The sequence below is a fragment of the Python bivittatus genome, unplaced genomic scaffold (assembly GCF_059951505.1).
Source record: "Python bivittatus isolate LINGU-HERP-01145 unplaced genomic scaffold, Pbiv_v1 ctg000700_np1212, whole genome shotgun sequence".
In the NCBI taxonomy this organism is placed as follows: domain Eukaryota; kingdom Metazoa; phylum Chordata; class Lepidosauria; order Squamata; family Pythonidae; genus Python; species Python bivittatus.
The window spans coordinates 22,312,462-22,333,089 of record NW_028277098.1 but is presented as its reverse complement, the minus strand read 5'-3'; the positions used below and the strand labels follow the sequence as shown (position 1 = coordinate 22,333,089).

Sequence of the window (20,628 nt, the reverse complement as noted above, 5' to 3'; positions counted from 1 at the left end):
GTCTACTTCACTATTTGTCAACATGGTTTAATTTCTCCTCAAACACAAAAGAATTAACGTACTCTAGTGCAGACAAAATAGGACTTTTCCCCCCCATTTACTTTCTTGCCAAGTGTGAGGGTTCTTTGCTTTCCAAGGACTGGACATACCACAGCATAACAAATCTGTACAAAATGGTTTATTGCAGCACACACCTTCCCCAACAACAGGCTATTGCTCTCCACCCATCTAGGACTTGCAAGGTGATGTTGCCATGTAAACATCTCATGTCATGTCTTTAATGCTCAATCCTTTGATACTTAGTTCAACCAAAAGTCAAAAGTGGCACGCAACCTTTGCCTCCCTCCAAACATTCCTACTCTAATTGAGATCAGGTGCTGCCTCAGTGCGGTTGTTCCTCTTCTAGTTGCCGAGTTCCTGGCAAAGCTCCCGGCAGGACTCCCACCAGGATATGCTGCTCATGGTAACTTGTGGTCCTGGCGGTTAAATGATAGTCCTCTTGCCTGCTTGTAGTAGCTGCCAATTTTCAGATGTCGCCTCTGCTTCCCCGTCTGTATGCCATTTGCTTATCTTCTTTCCTCCTACATGCATCTACCCACTCTCTTAGCATTTGCTTTTGTAATCTAAGAGCCTCGGTGGGGTGAGGCTGTCTCTGGTTGGCACATCCTTGAAAATGCCAGGGTGTGGCTTGATTATTACAGGCAACTGGAACATCGGCTTGGATGCTTGTGAATAAAATTTGAGTTAATGAATGAATGTATGAGGGAAATGGGGTGAGAAGCATTTCTGCCTAGCTGTAGCTACTTTTCCCAACTTCACTCCCTCACACCAAGAAGCTGCTTTTTACTTTTGATACTTACGTATATACAGAGGAGATATTCTTCATACAATCACAATAGCCATTACTCCTTTGTATCTTCCTTTTGTGGACCACCACTTAAGAAAGGTTGATTATAGTGAATACTCACTACAATCTGATGTTAAAGAGTACCTATGACCTGAACACCTGTATCAGTGACCTGTTCCATGATCTCATATGTTCAGATATTCTTATAAATAATTTATTTAAATTATAATAGAATACTGTTTTCTGAAATAAATCTTTTATATTGTGCTGTAGCAGGGTAATTTACCTGATTCCTTCCTCAGAAATCCACTCCCCTACCCCATCTGTCTTAGTTCTGGGATACCTGGGTGTGGCTGTTCCCCCAAATAAGAGTCCTACCTGGGCAGGCAATTAAGCTGCCACCACCTGTTCTTGAATGGCCAGGTTCCCCCCACCCCACTTTGTCTAGAATCTGGATGGGTCCAAACAGGAAATACCTCTTTTCCCAGGCTAAGCTTGTAAATAAAAGACTCTAGTTTCACATAAAGGATTTTCATTTTAATAGATGCAACTAAGTAAATGGTTGGGAAATAAGACAGCCAGCCAGCCAGGTTACAAGAAGCCTACATTTATATATATAAGCTAATCATATTAATATACCAAAAGACAGGGCCAGAAAATGAGATCAAAGTTAATCCTATGCAGTTGAGCAAAGCAGCCCTGAAAATGAATACAATAAGTTGACATTTCTGCATGTGCTTTTAGGTTTCCTTTAGTGGTTTCAGTTCTCCCAAGGCTTTGGGGCAAATGTCTTGAATTCCTGGTCCAGTCCTACAGCCCTTGTTCTCAGATCTGCCATCCAGTCAGACTGGAGAAATAGAAAAAGAAAGAAAAGAAAACTTCCCACTGCTTTCCCAGCCTGAATCCCACTCCTGTGTTCTCACTGGAAGAAGATAGTAACTCTAAATAATTATAAGCACCAACAAGAGGTTCTTAAATTCACTATAACTTCCCATTCAAATGGAGGAGAAAGTGGACATGCAGAAGATTGGCATCATACAAATGATGATTTTAGAGGACTATATGTATTAGTATACTTATTTCAGGATGTATTATGAAGCTTCAGTTTTGTGGGAGATCTATATAAAATAATTTTCTGTACTCTCTAATACGGTATCCACTTTTTAGAAACACACTCACATGCACAAAAGGCTAGTGCAACATGAGCAACATCTCACAGATTTCCCATAACTGTAAGGAAACAGGGGATCCATATTTAATGCATTCAGTTACTCAATTTTCACTGAGGGAAATTATTATGCATTAGATTCAGGGCATTCAATATTACATCATCTCCAATTAGCGTAGGATGGCTTTCACTTTTTCCCACAGCGTAACCAGTTCCAAAGGCTCACCCTCCATCTCTCCCAAATTGGGCTTTGCTTCATGAACAAGCAGTTTTCAGTTTACTCAGTCTTCACTGGAAGCCAGATGAAAAGAAAAACCCTAGAATTAAAGAAAAGGAGGTTGGGAACATGCTTTGAACATTAAGGAATTTGGTTTTAGTATCAAGTTCTTTTACACACAAATTTATTTCAAATTCATGTAGGAAAAATAATGTTGTGGTTTTATTAAATTAGTGTGGAAAATTCTTGCTGTCTACTGCAAATCATTCAGAGATCTTCAGTAGAACTACTTTTGCCTATTTCTGCCTTGTATAGTCCTTCCACTTTAGCCCCAAAAGCCAACATGTGGACCAGATAATTTTTTTTTCAAGTAAGCAAAAGAGGAGGTTAAGGCATCACTTATAACCTGAGGTTAGAAATATCAACATGGAAAATTTGTTCTTTTAACATTAAATAGGAAATACAGTGTTCAGTGAAGCTAGCTGGAATTTTGGCTGTTTAATTTCTATGAAAAACAATATTTTTAAAGTTCTTCAGAATCATCTCTTAGGTTTCTACTTCCAAGTCATCTGTGCTGCTTAGCCTAATTCTTGAGGGGATTTTGATACATGTGACTAGGACTCTATTATAATCTGATTTTGGCAGACATTCAAACCATTGTTAATATGCTTTTGCAAAGAGAATTAACTTTAAAGATATAATGTTCTGAAAATGTTGAATTTATCAGTATATGAAGAACTTTGGATTTATAAAGCTTGGAGGATATCCAAGAATATGCATTTGCTTTATTGGAAAATAAACAGTTACTCTGGATTTAAAATCCTGGACTGAAGATATGTGCTCAGTCTCAGCCTTTGAATTGGCTGTTTATCAACACAAACAAAATACTGACTGATATGGATCAGGATGGGTAATTTGTTGTTTTAGAAGCAGTGTCACCATTAAATATTTATTGTAATATGTGTAGTATTTCTTTTCTGCGTGAGTTATTCTGTGGCTTTTCTAGGTTCTGTTGTAACCTACATTGTTTTATATTTTATGAAATCCACCCCCCCTTTTTTTCATAGTCATTTGTATAGTATAGTACCATATATACCCTTGGATAAGATGAAAATTTTTGGTGCCAAAATACACCCCCAAAACTGACTGCAAACTGCAGCTCATGCAGTTCTTCCTCTTCCTTGAAAGTGAAGTTCTCACGTTGAACAGAAGATGCAGAGAAAGGATCCGTCACCCAGTCATACATTTGTGTTGAAAGGAAGGAAAAGTAGTGATCAATTTTGTTCTGCAGTACTTTCAGGTGGTTTTCAATTAGATTTGAGACTTTTTAGTATCCCTTCTCATTCTCAAGCCCTAGCAGCAGTGAAAACATTTCAATATTTCCTTTTGCAACATGATTTTTCCAAACATTCAGTTTTCTTTTAAATCCAAGAGTATTGCCACTTGAAGTCAAAACATCTTCTCCAGTGCCTTGCAGAGTCTTGTTCAGCTGATTCATGTGATGAAAGATGCCCACTAAGTATGCTAGTTTCTGCAACCATTCTCCATCTTCAAAACACTCAGCAAAATGTGGAATACTATTTTCTCAAAAATACTCTTGCAATTCTGCCTTCAGCTCAAACACCCTCTTCCTCTGCTGAGCCACCGTATTTCTGTGTGTAACAGGAGACTTATGTGCTCTTTGTCTGAGTTTTCAGTTTTTAAAACATTCTTGAGTGAACTGGTCTTTGTTTAATAAAGTTAATCATTTTTGTAGCATCCAGAACTTTTTTCATTTCATCTCCAAGAGTTTTTGACATCAACATCTCTCTGTGAAAAAAAACCTGTGTGTTGTGACATTAGGATTTTCTTTTCTTATAAGAAAAATGAAACCTCTCATGGAGCCAACACAATTCCTCCAGGGCAGACTTTTTGTTTCCAGATATAAAGACAAAACATTAAATACAACTTGGCCTTGGCATGTTTCATGTAGTTCTTTGCAGCAGAAAAAGTTTTCTTGAATTTCGTCATCATTTACAAATCTTACAAATGCCATAACATGGCATTTATTGGTGAAATCTGTTGACTCATCAGCTTGGATAGAAAAGCTGCTGTTCTTCAGTTTGTCACACAAAACCTCTTCTGTATCATGTGACATGTCATCAGTATGCCGACTTATTGTACTGTTTGACACTGGAACCTTTTCAATTTCTTGTACTGCATCTGGTCCTAGCATTTTTCCCACTATCATTTTACATGCTGGCATGATTACTTTCTCACCCAAAGTGTGACTTTCCTCTGCTGTGTAATAAATTCAGCTACTAAAGAACTTGCTTCATGGGCTTTTTTACTGACTGTCATTTTGTTAACAAAACCTTTACTCTGTTCTGTGATTCCAATAACCATTTAAAATAATCAGAACTTTTACTTGTCATATGGCTGTGATTTGTAGCTAAGTGTCTTTTTTAATTTTGCTGGAGGCATTGTTACATATGTAAGTTGTTTGCCACAGATGAGGCACAACAGAATAGGGCAACTTGGATCACTAATCTATGTAAAACTCATTGATAAATAGCTTTCATTGTAAAGACAGAGTTTTTTTGAGTCCATTGATGTACCAGTACAGGGAAATCCTGAGAAGATATACATTCTTCATTATCATTAAACTTATTGGTAGTGTCCATTCTAGAATCTTCCTCTTCTTTCTCACATCTCCTCTTCAAAAATAACCAGACCCTCAGACATAACTGAATAAACAAGTACAAAATTTATTTAAAACAGGAAAACCGCAAGGAAAAGATATAGGAGGAAGAGACTGATGTCACAGACTAAGATGGACAAGTCCATTACTTTCTTGAAAAATGCACTTCTCCCTCTCCTTCCTTCAATATATTCCTCCCTTCCTGCAACATAGCGTTTACCTGTTATCAACGGTCTCCCCATCTTGTGTCAAAAATTAAGAATGCATTCAACCAAATAAACACAGTCCTACAGCACACTACCAGAGAGCTCAGAAACAGTTGTAACTAGATTTTTATTCAGTCTCTGCTCATCACTGTGAGAGCGCTTTGCCTGAATTTGAAATAATGTTTTAAATAAATCATGATCTCCCAGGGAACCCCTAGTGACTTCTTGTGGAATCCTAGGCGTCCCCGGTGCCCTGGTTGAGAAACCCTGCTGTGTTTAAGTTGTCAGCTGTGTCTTGGCTACAGACCATTTATAGGCCATTAAATCAGTTAAGTACTCAGATTTGTAACTGCCTTGCTTTTTGTTTACATCAGTCTAAGGCAGTGTTTCTCAACCTTAGCAACTTTAAGATGTGTGGACTTCACCTCCCAGAATTGGCTGGCTAGGAAATTCTAAGAATTGAAATCTACATATCTTAAAGTAGCTGAGATTGAAAAACACTGGGCTAAGGCTTGCATAGAACAATATTACATATGTAATGATGTGCAGCCATTATTGGATGTTGCCCCCCCCCTTTTGTTTACTTATCAACTTGTATGCTGCTTCAGTCACCAAAGTAACTCTAGGCAGCTTACAAATTAGATTTGAAATAGCACCTTAAAAATAATAAAAGAACAATAGCCAAGAACGTCAGAGGAAAAGGATACTCAGTTGTAATCAAAGACCAAACTTATTAGGGAGTGGATCACTTTACTCCAGTGCTGTGCCAGAAAGAGCCAGGCATTACTTTGAATGCACCTGGAACCTCACCAGTAGCCAGTGCAGCTCACAGAGTATATGTGCTACCTGGGTGAAATGGGGAACACCCATAACTAGGTACAACCATGTTTTGGACCAGTTGTACCTTCTGAGTGGTGCTTAAAGGTAGCCCCATGTGGAGCACATTACAGTAGCCCAGATGGGAGGTAAGGCATGAGTGACTGTAAGAGGGGCTGTTCAATCTTGGACAAGTCATAACTGATGCACAACATGGACTTGTGCAAAGGCCCTCTTGCTCATGGCTGCTACCTGCTCCTCCAGGAAGACTCCCAAATCACATACAGGTTCCATCTGGGAAAATATAACCCCATCAAGAACCAAGGATGATACATCCTTGTGATCAGGATTCCCTTATAATCAAAACCATTCAGTCTTGCTATGGTTGAGTCTAAGTTTGTTTCTTCCCATCCAGACTCTTACAGCCCCAGGCATTGGGATATAACCCATATGACATCATTTGTTCAGCCAGGAGTTGAGATGTAAAGCAAGGTATCATCTGCATACTGATGATACCTGATTCTGTGCCAACAGAAGACCTAATTATATAATATAATATAATTATATATAATGATATTATAATCCCCTAGTGAGGGACTACCTTGACATGGTGGTGAGGCTTGCATGCTCTGAGGAAGATGAGAGCTATGCTAGAGGTTCAACCATACTGGACAGGTCTCATCAGAGAAGCCAGACAAAGAGCGTCTCTGTCCCATAACAATATGGTGAGAGGTAACTTACTTCTATACCGGATTGGTCATCGCTCGGACCAACAAGGACTGTGCTAGGTGTTGGAGTTCCTGGAAATCTGGTGACAAGTGGAATACAGGACTCAGGACTGCTGGCTGAGCAACCAGGGCCAGCAGCTGCAGGACTACTGGAAGAAAAGTTGTTTACCCATCGCAAATATACAAAGACTGAAAACAAAGAAATACTGATTTGCTGTTACAAATCAAGTCCAACAAAGAGAGGATATCTGAAAAGAATGCACCATTTCTGGAAAGAACAATATTCAGAATAAGAAATAACAGAGCAGAGGCTAGCAGATCAATGTTGATTTATAATATGAAATAAAAAATTCACAGAAGTATAATTGCAAAAAATTGCAAAGAACTGCAAAGGTCTACCCTGGGCAAAGAAGTCGAAGCCTTGCCAGAAGTAGTTCAGACAGCAGAGACAATCCAAGGGGAGTCGGTAGGAGGAGAAGCCAGCATCGCTATTGAACTGTTCTTATTCTCAAACCAGGCTCTCTCTCCTCTATCTTCTCCTCAGAAAGAACTAAGTCCCCTAACTGAAAAACAAGAGGAACTGAAATGAAGAATAACTGAGCATCTAGAACAGCACAAAAACAACAGAATAAGGTTGTCTGCATTGAAGCTTGTTACCAAAAAAAACCCCCAACAGCACAGTATTGAAAGATGCCAATACTGTAATATCAAATATAAGCACCAGCTCACTGATGTACAGCATGGCTGCAGTTATAACTGAAAATCTTGGATGCAAAATTAACAAACAAAAAAAGCCAAACAGTGCATCACCAAAATGGAAGATCAGGTTGGAAAATAAGATCGGCAAGCTAAGATCAGATGCAAGCAAGCTAGATCAGATGAAAGGAAAGAAGCTGAAGGACAAGAAGACCAAAACATACCTGATCACGAAATATCACCTAGAGACAAGGAAGATCAAGGAAGCACTGGAAATAATAAAGCAGCAAATAACAGCTATAGCCAAGAAAATCAGCAGATACGAAGCTCAAATTGCACATTACAGGCACAATCTCCAATTTCAGTTGAATCAGAAATGTTTCTACCAATCCATCAACAGAGAAACTGCAATGAATTAGCCAACACATGACAAAGAAGAAACAGTGCAGTTCTGGGCACAGCTATGGGACCACCCAAAGAAATACAACAAGAATGCAGCTTGGATAAAGGAGGTGGAGAAGGAAAAAAAAAAGCTGAAATGAAATAACTTATAATAACAGCAGAAATGGTGGAGAAAAGGGCAAGGAAGATCAAGAATTGGGTCAGCACCAGGTGAAGATGAGCTGCTTGGATTTTGGTTGAAACATCTGACAGGTCTGCACCCACTCATTGCCAAGCAGTTTAACAACATACTGCAAGGAGGTAAAATTGAAGGTTGGTTAACATCCGGCAAAACCTACCTGATAATAAAAGGCCCAACAAAAGGAGCAGCACCAGGCAACTACAGGCCAATTACCTGCTTGCCAATAACTTTCAAATTCCTAACTGTTGTGGTAGCTGATGCAGTCCAACAGCATCTAGTTGAAAACAAGCTCTTTCCATTTGAGCAGAAAGGAAACTGCCCAAACAGCAGAGGAACAAAAGGTCACCTCCTAATTGACAAGATGATTTTGGAAAACTTTAAGAGAAGGAAGACCAACTTGAATGTAGCTTGGATTGATTACAAGAAGGTATTTGACTCCCTGCCACATGACTGGATAAACAAGTGCCTAGAAATAACAGGAGCCAGTAGAAACATCAGAAACTTTGTGCAAAGATCAATGGCACAGTGGAAGACACAGTTGCTGATCAATGGTGATAGATTGGGAGAGGTTATCATCAAGAGAGGAATCTTTTAAGGAGACTCACTACCACCACTACTGTTTATCATTGCATTGATTCCTCTGTCAACAATACTGAACAAGTCAGGCCATGGCTATCAAAGATCAAAAACATCTGCCAGGCTATCCCACCTCCTTTACATGGACAATCTGAAGCTGCATGGAAAAACAGCATCTGAAATAGAATCGCTGCTCAACACTGTCCAAATATACAGCCAAGATATTCAGTGGAGTTTGGACTGGACAAATGTGCCACCCTTACCATCAACAGGGGAAAAATAGTGAAAACTGAAGGAATCAAGATGCCCTATGGAAATAATATCAAGAGTCAGATGAAGAAGATCACTACAAATACCTGGGCATCCTTCAAGCTGACAACATCAAGCACACTGAAGTCAAGAAGAAGGTTAGTAGTGAATTCATCAGAAGATCTTAAAGTCCAAGCTCAGTGGAGGAAATACCATCAAGGTGATTAACACCTGGGCAATTCCAGTCATTAGATATACAGCTGAAATAGTGGACTGGACTCAAGTTGAACTAGAAGCCTTGGATAGGAAGACCAGAAAATAATGACTATGAATCATGCCCTTCAACCATGCAGCAACATTGACAGACTCTCGTTACAGCATTGGTGGGTGTGGAATGTTGCAAGTACACGAGACAGTTGAAGAAGAAAAAAGGGCATTGGAAGAATATGTGAAGGACAGTGAAGAAGATGCACTGAAGCTAGTACACCATGGAGGCTTACTGAATACCAAAGAGACCAAACTAGCCTAGACATGGCAAGGCAAAGTATTGCATGGCCAGTACTTAAAAAACTAGCAGGCAAAGCAGATAACAACAGGACCTGGCAATGGCTAAGAGCAGGAAAGTTGAAGAAAGAGACAGAGGGGATAATTCTGGCTGCACAAGACCAAGCCTTAAGAACAAATGCATACAAAGCCAGAATTGAGAAGATAAGCAACAGACAGCAAATGCCGCCTCTGAAATGAAGCTGAAGAAACACTGGGCCACCTTCTTAGCTGTTGCAAGAAGATCACACAGACTGATTACAAACAACGGCATGATGCAACAATGGTGCAGTGAAATATCTGCAAGAAATACCACTTGCCTGCAAGCAAGAACTGGTGGGACCACAAAATAGACAAAGTAATAGAAAATGAAGAAGCTAAAGTGCTCTGACAGACAAGCATCTGCCACACACCACCCCAGACTTAACCAAAGTTGATAAGAAAACAAAAAAGTCTGGATAGTGGACATTGCAATACCTGGAGATAGCAGAATAGAAGAGAAAGAACTGGAGAAAATAACAAAATATAAAGACCTGCAAATAAAAGTAGAATGACTGTGGCAAAAGAAAGCACAGATAGTACCAACAGTAATAGGTGCCTTAGGTGCAATCCCAAAACATCTGGAGCACCACTTGAACACCATCGGCATTGACAAAATCACCATCAGTCAATTGCAAAAGGCAGCTTTACTTGGAACAGCTTACATTCTGTGACAATACTTTTAATATTATTAAACAACAACATCTCCCTATCCCAGGTCCTTGGGAAGGACTTGATAGGTGGACAAAAATGCCAAATCCAGTCTAAACATCTGGCTGACTGCAACCAACCATAATGATAACGATAAAATTTATATGCCACCTGACTCCCATTGACTCTGGACAGTTTATAATTGTTAAAAATATTTAAGAGCAAAAAACAATACAAAAAACACAAACATTTCCCAGCAACTCTGGGCAGTTTACAATTGTTAAAAACATTTAAAAGCAAAAAACAATACAACAATACAAAAAAAACCCCCAAAACAGCACAATAGCCTCAAGTAGATGTTGAACAGGAGTGGGTAGAGTGTTAAGCCCTGTGTGACCCCACATAACAGGTGGCCTCCCCACCTATCAACACCAGCTGGGATTGACCTGGAGGAAGGGAAGAACCATGGCAAGACAGTGTCCTACCCCTCCCAACCTCCTGAGATAGTTCAGAAGTATTGAATGCTGCTGAGAGATCAAATACGATCAAGAGAATCTTTTCACCTCTATCCCAGTCCCATCAGAGGTCATCCACAAGCATGATCCATGCCATCCCAGTGTTATACTGGCGTATTTATAATTGTCACTATGTCTCAAAAACTGCCTGAATTAATGAGTATTCTTTGTCCAAACTGGTATAATGCTGTTTTGATGGATTGAGCTTTCTAGAATCAGAAGTACATGAGAGCAATATTGAGGTCCCCCCCGCCCGAAAACTGAAATAACACAGCTCTGACAGTCACATTTGCAATATCATTTTCCACAACAAAGCAGTGTGCATGCAGGATCAGGGTGCCTGTAGAATAGCAATAGCAATAAAAGCACAACATCAAGTCTTTCGAAGTTTGCTACACAATGGAATCCTAACCAAGCTGGGTATGTTTACACAATAGAGTGGTCAAGGCTGTGTTCAGTTTGGCAAGGATGAACATTTCACAATAATTAGCAACCCCTTTAAGTGCCATTTACTTCCTTGAGAGATTTCTATGCAAGAATAACTTCTACTTTGTCAGTAACCCAGTGAGTTCATGGTTGTGTTATGTCCCACACTCCACCAGTTGCTCAGACAATAGTCACAAGGGGCAATGTTAACCAGTCTGTAAGTCCAACCAGAAATTACAGTATCAGGTTCTATAAGGTGAAGCCAAGAGATCATCCATAGCAGCAGGCACCAGGTCCAACAAACCAAAATGATCCCATATAGAGAAGAGAAAGGGCTTGAAATAAATGTCTCCACAAAGTGCTTTGACTTCCTTTGGTGCCTTTTGGTGCCCTTTCCTCTAGTCCTCCCTGACCCAGTTAGTGTTTATTAAGTCATAGGCAGCTATTTCCCTGTGGTGGAAAATTCAGTCCCAACGCACCAATGACTGGAGGGGATCCAAGCAATTGTTTTATTAGTACTAAAACTAGCAGGTTACAATGAGTCACTGGTTTCTTGCACCCAGACAAACGAAGAGCAAGAAATACAATTTTATATAGTTCTAACATAGAATGTTGATCAAAGTTCGAGCATGCGTATACATTAGCAGAAGATCCCAAATGCAGAGAGAATAGCTTTACAACTGGTGATGAAAGAAGATTATCCACAAAAGTACCTTTTCCAGTGTCAAGTCTTTAAAGGCACCTTTATAAAAAGAAACATAGTAAGTTTGATATATGAATTGAGCCAAGCCTCTAACTCTAACAGGGGCGTTTACATGCAGAAAAGATAAGGAGGCACAGCAACATATAGCCTTGAGTTTAGCTTCCTCTAGAAGTATGAGCTCAATAATCAGTGAGCCACTACCAGGCACAGATAGGCAGAATAATAAAAATTCCAATCTTAAAGCACTTTAAATGTGGGATACAGCAAAAGGTATTAAAGGAACATTTACCTAACGCTGTACTATACTTACATAAGCAAACATGAACATGGTTACAAACTGATTCACCCCTGGTTCTTACTCCAACCCACCACATTTTTTCAAGGTGTCTTCTTCTTTAATCTTGAACTCTGCCATCTGCTTCATCTTTTTTTCTTTTGTTAAGCAGTGGTGGTTGAGACTTCTAGGATGGGGTTCAGGATCAGGGGTATAAACACCATTGTTTGCCATGATTACTCATCACGTTCTGATGGCATCATGCTTTGGAAAAGACCCTGATGCTGGGAAAGATTGAAGGCAAAAGGAGAAGGGGATGGCAGAGGATGAGATGGTTAGATAGCATCACTGAAGCAATGAGCATGAAACTGAGCAAACTCAGGGAGACAGTGAAGGACAGGAAGGCCTGGCGTGGTATGGTTCATGGGATCACGAAGAGTTGGACACGACTTAACGACTGAACAACAACAACCTGGACACAAAGTAGTCATTGTTTCACTAGCATGTCAATATCTGTTGAGAACCATGACACCAGAATGATTTTTCTGCCTGTCCTTGGTACTTCACAATTCCCTGAAGTCTGCTATGAGTTCAAGAGAGAATTAATCTTAAATATTTGCTGGAATTATCAGGAAATTTCCCTTCATCGGTTGCTGTTGAGGTTGGAGCTGGTCATATGGAAGATGACTCCTGAATGGAGAGCAGCTAAGAGCAGCAAAGGAGGGACTCCAGGAACCTCACTGTAATGTGGAAGCAATGGAACTCCACGTGAAGGTGCCTCCTACCTCCTACTCCTAACAGAGCTAAGGTCAGGTTGTTGCCCTGCTCATGGATCCTGCCAATGCTGCAACCTATGTGGCTTCCTCTTCACCTGAGATAACCTGAGACGGTGAAGGAACAAGGGCGGCATAGCCAGCTGCCTTGAATGCTGGTGGTGACACCAAGGAGGATCTGGTGGGGTCGGTAGCAATGGGAAGTAGGAAAAGGCAAACCTTGGCCATGACAAAGCTTTGATTTGGGATTAGGAGTATAGCTCTTCCTCAATCTGCCCTGCCTGGCTACGGAGCAACGTTTTTTAAAGATTTTTTTTATCCCGCCTTTATTATTTTTATAAATAACTCAAGGTGGCGAACATATCTAGTACACCTTCCTCCTCCTATTTATCCCACAACAACAACCCTGTGAGGTGGGTTGGGCTAAGAGAGCGTGACTGGCCCAAAGTCACCTTTTCACCCCTAAAGTGGGACTAGAACTCACAGTCTTCTGCTTTCTAGCCTGGTACCTTAACCACTAGAACAAACTGGCTCTTCCAAACGTTTCTTTCTCAGTCTAAAGCCATTGGCTTCAGCGATTAAATGTCACTGCCTTGTATTGTACATCTCTTCCCGTTGCTCTGATGCTCACCTACAGCCCCAAGGAGGATTTGCAATGCCTGGCTGAGATCAACAAGCTGTTGTCCCCCTCCCAACAGTCACTCTGCTGCTGTGTATGCAGTGGAATGAGATGCTTTATATTCTGGGCTGCAGACAAGTCCTCACACTCCTTTTTTCTCCTTGTTGTACACCCACTGAAATGGGCAGCAAACAATTTTGCCATCTTTTGGGGTAGGTCTGCCAGCCAGGAGATGTGTGCCCTGCAGGCCCTATTCTTTCCTGTATGTATTACTGTGAGCTACAGAAAATTGCTTGAGAAGTGTGAAGTTGAGACCCTTATGCTATATAGTGGGGTGATTAGATCATCCAATGATTCATTGTCTTTTCAGTTCACATGAGTTAAATTTTTCTATCTCATAAATAATAATATGAATATTAGCAACAAAATAAAATGGTTCCAAATCTGTGCAGCATGACAACATCTTTTTTCATTAGTCCTGTCTTAACTTGAATGAAAGCAGAATATTATAAATCAGCATATTGACCTGTTCCTCTACAGATTCACTTTGCAGCCTTCTCTGGAAATACTGAAATGTACATTTCCACTTAGGGTACTCTCTTAAAGTTACATATGGAAAGGGCTTTGGGAACTGAACAATAAAAGAAGCTACATTCATTTTCTCTGTGATTAAGAAACCTTCTCACTAAAATTCTGGTTTTGTCCTCTCTCTCTTTTCAAGGCTTCTCATCTTGTTCTTTGTCTTCATTCGGCCACATTTTGCAACAAGTTTTGCCTCGCTACAAGACAGTGAGCTGCAAATGGAGAATACTCAAGTTGGCATTGCAGATACCCTCAAAACAGAAGCATTATACATCTATCAAAGATGATAGATTTTTAGATGATCCACTTGATCCACAGTGAATGTTAATGTTACAAATGTCTAACATTACCAGCTCAATATCTACTAGATGCTTGAGGCACAAATTATCTGGCTCAACATATTATATTTTGGACACATTATGCAAAGACTTCTCTAGAGAAGTCTATAATGCTGGGAAAGGTGGAAGAGAAGAGGAAAAGAGGACAATCAACAGCAAGATGGGTGGACTTAATTACAGTGGCATTGAAAAACTTGAAAGACCAGGTTGGGGACAGATCATCTTAGAGAAGGTCTATCCATGAGGTCACTAGACTTGTTGGCACACGGTCAATCATCAAAATCTATTAGAGGAGAACACGAAGTATTTTTATGAGAAAAAAACTTTTGAACAATGTGTATGAAAAAAAACCCCACAGAAAGTATTACTGGTATGCTGTAGCCAGTAACAAGGAGAAACTGTCAAGGGAAATAAACATCTTTGTAAGGCAAGATTGTAAAGCCTACTGGGGGATGAGAACTATTTGTGGCTCTGGAATGTTGGTAACCATGCTCAAGTGACCAAAAGCAGAACAAAAACATTAATTTATATTTAATTAAGAATACACTAAATTAAATACAGTCAATTTAATTACCTTTACACATTTAATAATTGCCCTTTTATCTCATTAAAAAGTGCAATTCAGATATAGCTTTTGGAGACAAGATTACATTCTTCTGTTATAAAAATCCATGAAACCTAAATCCATGTTATGCAAATTTGAAATACACTGTTTATTGTTCACTCCGGAAAATCTGTATCAACCATAGCTGATTTTCCTTTAAATGTATTCCATAATATTGGATTGGTATAGCTTTTGACAATTTAATTGAACAGTACTCGGAGAATCCATTAAATTTCAGCCATCCATGCCAAAGAAATAATTTGTGTGTAAAGTGATTTAATATTAAAGAACAGCGATATGCAGGTATTTGCCATTTCCCTGGCTCTTTTGCTTTGTGCCACACAGATACAGTCATGATAGAATAAATTCTTATAAGGGCATTTGAAAGCAGAATTGACAAACTGGAACAAACTGCCATAGACTGCAAATTTGTATATGCACTATATGTTAGCAAACACAGTTGATTAAAAGTTACTTTTTTCACAACCTGTGTTAGGCTTTTGCCAACATTACAAAATCACAGCAAAACACATTCTTGCAAATTGCAAGATTAGGATCAGTGATGCTTATATTGATCATTATGATTGCTTCATGAATTGCAAGAGCTGTTACTGATCTTTTCATGTATTAGAGGAAGTTTCTAGATCAGGGTTTCTCAACCTCAGCCACCTTAAGATGTGTGGACTTCAACTCCCAGAATTCCCCAGCCAGCATGGTTGGCTGGAATTCTGGGTGTTGAAGCCTATCCATCTTAAAATGGCCGAGTTTGAAAAAGATTGTTCTAGAGGAAGGATTGATTGTACGGCCTCTTTTATGTACTGATTGTCATTAGTACATGCCCAAACTGCCCACTTCTCCTCAAGATATGAGAATGATGGTGGTTTGCGATTATTGTGGTAGACATTCATTCCTCTTTACATTTTGTAAATCAAAGGGATTTTGTAAGACTGCAATATCACGGTGATGGAAAACTGGACCATAGGCAGTGTCATGGGGAGCTCTGATTCAGATTCAGAGCCAGAGTCCAAGGACATGTTGTCCACGCACCAATGGAGAGGCGGAGAGGACCCACCAGGTGTTGCAGCAGTATTTGTGGTGCTACACCACCTACAGCCAAGACAATTGGACTGCACTGATTCCTTTGGCAGAGTTCTCCTATAACAATTCGGTGCACTCATCGATTGGGATGTCCCTTTTTCAGGCATTGTACGGAGTAAACCCACAGGTATTGCCAGAAACTGTACCACAAGGAGGGGTGCCAGGTGCAGCGCATTTTCTTAAAGAGCAGCAGGCAGCACAGCAGCTTTTGAAGGACCAGTTGGCAAGGGCAAAGGAGGCGTACAAGAGATCTGCTGATGACCACAGGCAGAAAGGTCCACAGATTTCAATAGGGGACAAGGTGTGGTTATCTACCAGGTTCTTAAATTCCACCAGGCCATCTAAGAAATTGGATGACCGGTTTGTCAGGCCTTTTAGGGTGTTGCAGCAAGTGAACCAGGTGGCTTTATGTTTGCAGCTGTCACCTTCAGTGAAGGTCCATCTGGTCTTTCACCGCTCCTTGCTAGTTAAGGAGGCTCCACCAAGTCCCTTGAGAACACAGCTTTCCCCACCCCCTCCGGTTGTAGTCGAAGGAGAAGAAGAATACGAGGTGGTGATTTTGGACTCTCACAGGAGAGGAAAGGGACTTCAGTATCTGGTTCATTGGAAGGGCTATCTTGAACCGGAGTGTTCTTGGGAGAATGCAAGGAACGTCCACGCCCTGGAGCTGGCAGTGGTTAATCAGCAGGCAGAGGGCGGCGACGGCTGGCTCGCTAGAGGAAGGTTTGGTGGGGGCTTTAGGGGAGGGGAGGGCTGGAGCAAGCAGCCCACAACCTTCCACTTCCAGCTTGCATTTTGTAGGGGGGAGGGGGGCTGATTTTACTAATGATGTAGCTGTTTTGCAGGACCCATTAGATGGATTGTGGGAGGAGCCAGGAGACACAGACAGACCATCATCACCTGCTCTTTCATCTCTGCCGCCACTGCCCAGTTCTCCTGAGAACTCAGAGGGAGAGGATGAAGGTGGAGGGAGGGGTGATGTGATAGAATAGAATGAGAGGAGTCAAGGACACAAGCATCTCCTCAGCCCACAGCAGGAGCATGGGAAAGTGAAGAGGATGAGACTGGCACCACCCTAAGGAATTCGTAGTGTTTAGTTGCTGGCTTGGGGAGTTTAGAGTTAGTTTGGCGAGATTCTGTCTAGCAGGTGTGAGCTAATAAAGTAACTGAACTGTTCCAGAACTGTCTCCTGGAGTTTCTTGGGCTTAACCTGGAGCTGATTCAGCTGAGCGGCAAGGAGAGTAACTTGCTGCGCAAGCTGGGTGTTATCAGCAAGGAGCTGCTCAATTCTTTTTGTGCTGACCACGCAAACATCCTCTTTTTTTCCCCCCCCCAAAAAGGGTTTGGGGTAACAACAAACTGTCCTTATCCTGCTCAGCGCACATGCACACACACACACACACACACACAGAGGAGTTTGCAATACTTATGAATGATACCAACATGGTTCCCAACAAGTCCCAGAGTCTATGAAGCTTGCCTTGAAACAGGATTTAACAAACCGCGAAACAGGAGGAGAGTCGTCGAATGCAGGCCAAGGTCAAAACAGGAATCGTTGGTCGTCAGCCGGTCCGGGTCTAGGTGTCACAGGAGATAGGTTCTAAGGCACAAGATACAGACCAGGGTAACCAGATGGTTGTTGTTACCAGAGAGGCACTAGCTCGCCGAGCCTCTTTTAAGGTAGCCACCCTGGTGTTGCTTATTTCTGAGAGCGAGGCTCCTTTCTCGCGACTAATTTCACTGAGCGTTGTTGTTGAGCTTTCTTCCGCATACCTCATTCTGGCATCGGGGGGCCTCTCTGCCTCATTATCGGAGAGTGGGGCCGGCTGTGTCTGTTGTTCACTGCCCTGCCCCACCTCCTCCGGCTGCTCAGCCGGCTGTCCGTCTGGGGCCTCTGACTGCATTGACTCTTCTTCTGTTTGTACCTCTGGAAGCGTCCGTGTGCAGGACAAACTGGCGGGAAGGATTGGGGTGAAGGAAGAGAGGCTGGGAGGCAAAAAGCTGCTTTAACTGCTGGAAAGCCACCTGCTCCCTTTCCGCCCAAGCAAACTTCTTCCCTTCCTTTAACAGCTGCGTGAGGGGCTTAACCTGCTCTGCAAATTTGGGATGAACTTTCTGTAGAAATTAACAAAGCCCAGAAAACGCTGCACATCCTGTGCACATTACAGGGTGGGTGGCAAGACAACACTGCCTGCACTTTAGCTGGATCCATCTGCAGCCCTTCTGTCGAAATTCTGAACCCCAAATAATCCAACTGAGGCAAGTCAAATGCACACTTCTCCAGTTTGGCGAAAAGCTTATTTTCTCTCAGTCTCTGCAATACATTTCTAACGTGCATCGTGTGCAACTCAGCATCCCCGGAATATATCAAAATGTCATCCAAATAAATCACCACATAGGAATCAATTATGTCAGAAAAAAATCTGATTCATAAATCTGGAAAACACTGCCCCACAATTAGAAAGTCCGAACAGCATCACTGTGTATTCATATTTTTCATACCTTATATCAAAAGCAGTCAGGTACTCATGCCCCTCCTTAACACGCATTTCTAAGATCTAGCTTTGTAAAAATGGGGGCTTTCTGCAGCCGGTCTAAGAGATCTGATATCAATGGCAGAGGATAATGATCCCTTAAGATCACTTTATTTAGCTCCTTGTAATCATGGACTGTGCGCTCAAGTCCCTGTGCTTGAACCAGTCCCCAAGGTCTGTGGGTCTGGTTTCTTTGGCACGAAAAATGTGGGAGCTGAAGCTGGAGACTTCGATGGTCTGATAAACCCTTTCCTTAAATTTACATCCAGGTAGTCCTTGAGAATAGCTAACTCTTTTGCAGACATGGGATATTGCCACTTGGCTGGGATCTTTGCCCCTGGCTTCAAATCAATTGTGCAATCACAGTCTTTATGGGGAGGCAGAGCCGTAGCCTCCTCCTCTCCAAAAACATCGGCAAAGTCAGCATACTTGGCAAGCAAACCCCCTCCCCCTGCCTGGATGCTTCCCTGTGAAATGGGGAGGATGGCTCCCTGTGCCTTGTGGTGCCGACAGCCTGGAGAGGAAAATGAGATTGTTCCTGCAGTCCAGTCTATGGTAGGGTTGTGCAGTCTAAGCCATGAAGTACCTAACACCATCGGCACCTGCAAAGACACTGTAACATACAGGGGCATTCTGTATGATCATTGATAGTCAACTGCAGGGGGATCATAGACTGCACCACCGGACCTGCCTGCAATGGTTGCGCGTCTATAGTCTCTACTTCCATGGGTTTCTTCAAATCCACCATAGGTAACTGCAATTTATGCACAGTTTGAATATCAATGAAGCTTGTGGAAGCCCCTGAGTCTATAAGAGCCTCCAACTCAATTTTGGAGCCAGAATCCAAGGTCACTGTGACGGACACTAATATGAACGCCTGCCTGTCATCTCCAGAATGAGCTTTCCTTAATTGCTTGATGGCCGCTCCCACAAGTTCTGAAGAGAAGGGCTCTGCAAGTTTCCCTGCTGTGCCACTGGGACTGAACCTGTACGCTTGGTGGATGCCTGCTGCATGCATTTGGCCCCCACTGGCGCAGCCCTCACCAGACATGCTCTCACCATATGCCCTGGGGCTCCGCAGTAAAAACAGAGGTTCAAATCTCTCCTCCTTTGCCTCTCCTCTCCCGAAACTGCCCTTCTAGCAGCTCCTATTTGCATTGGCTCCCCCTCTGCCAATTCTGCTGTTGTGACATGAGGAGGGGGGAGTACTGCCGGAGGGGACTGCGAGGCAGCCAAATGATTGGAAGGCAAATATTGCTTTAAGTCCTCCAGCCTGGCATCAATTACTATACAGAGCTGATATAGGTCATCCAGCGTATTTGGAATGCCTTGCTTTATCAGCTCGCACCGAAGCTCAGGGTCCAACCCTTCCCGAAATTGGTCCATGAGAGCTGTATCATTCCACTCAACAACCCCCGCCAACAACTTGAAATCCGCAATGAACAACCTAACTGGTCTGCCGCTCTGCTTGAGCTTGCGAATGTCCCAACAGGCCATTAATCTCCTTATTGGGTCCCCAAAATGCCCCCTAAAGGCACCAATGAAATTTTGATAATTGTTGAGCACTGGATCACCTGCTTCTATGAGGGGGGTTGCCCACTTGGCAGCAGCTCCTTTCAATAAACTCAGTACAAAAGACATCCTTGGGTGGTCCGTAGGAAATTCTGCCAGTCTGCCATCCATGAACAACTCACACTGTGCCAGGGAGGTTCCCATCTGTTCCACCTTACCTCCATATTTTTCAGGCATGCTTCCAGGAGAACGCAATAACAACGGAGGGGCCGCTGCAACATTCTGCCCAGCCTGTTCGATTTGTTGGGCTATTTGGGGCATTGCTGCTTGTAAATTATTTATCTGGGCATCGACTTGTTGATGTTGTAATAAAGCCGCCACCAAAAGCTGTGGTGTCAAACCAGCCCCCTGGGGATCTGTTGCCATACTTCAAAATTCCTCCCTCTCAACGTGAGTAGAGTGTCTCGCGAGACTGATGTCAGGTCAAGCCCAAGAAACTCCAGGAGACAGTTCTGGAACAGCTCAGTTACTTTATTAGCTCACACCTGCTAGACAGAATCTTGCCAGACTAACTCTAAACTTCCCAAGCCAGCAACTAAACACTACAGATTCCTTAGGGTGGTGCCAGTCTCATCTTCACTTTCCCATGCT

At 42.0% G+C, this 20,628-nt stretch overlaps 1 long non-coding RNA gene across 3 annotated transcripts; it reads right to left on the bottom strand.

The window, feature by feature from the left end:
• Positions 1-809: 809 nt before the first annotated feature.
• On the bottom strand, positions 810-20,399 carry LOC148214144 (uncharacterized). 3 transcript variants are annotated; one of them, XR_015798491.1, is made up of 4 exons: positions 20,196-20,399; positions 17,412-17,531; positions 2,242-2,332; positions 810-1,694 (listed from the first exon to the last, which is right to left on the bottom strand). It is a non-coding gene; the product is annotated as an uncharacterized LOC148214144 (long non-coding RNA). The 3 variants fall into 3 exon arrangements; XR_015798490.1 differs by having other exon boundaries at positions 810-2,332; positions 17,375-17,531; XR_015798489.1 differs by having other exon boundaries at positions 810-2,332.
• Between the last annotated feature and the right edge of the window lie 229 nt (positions 20,400-20,628).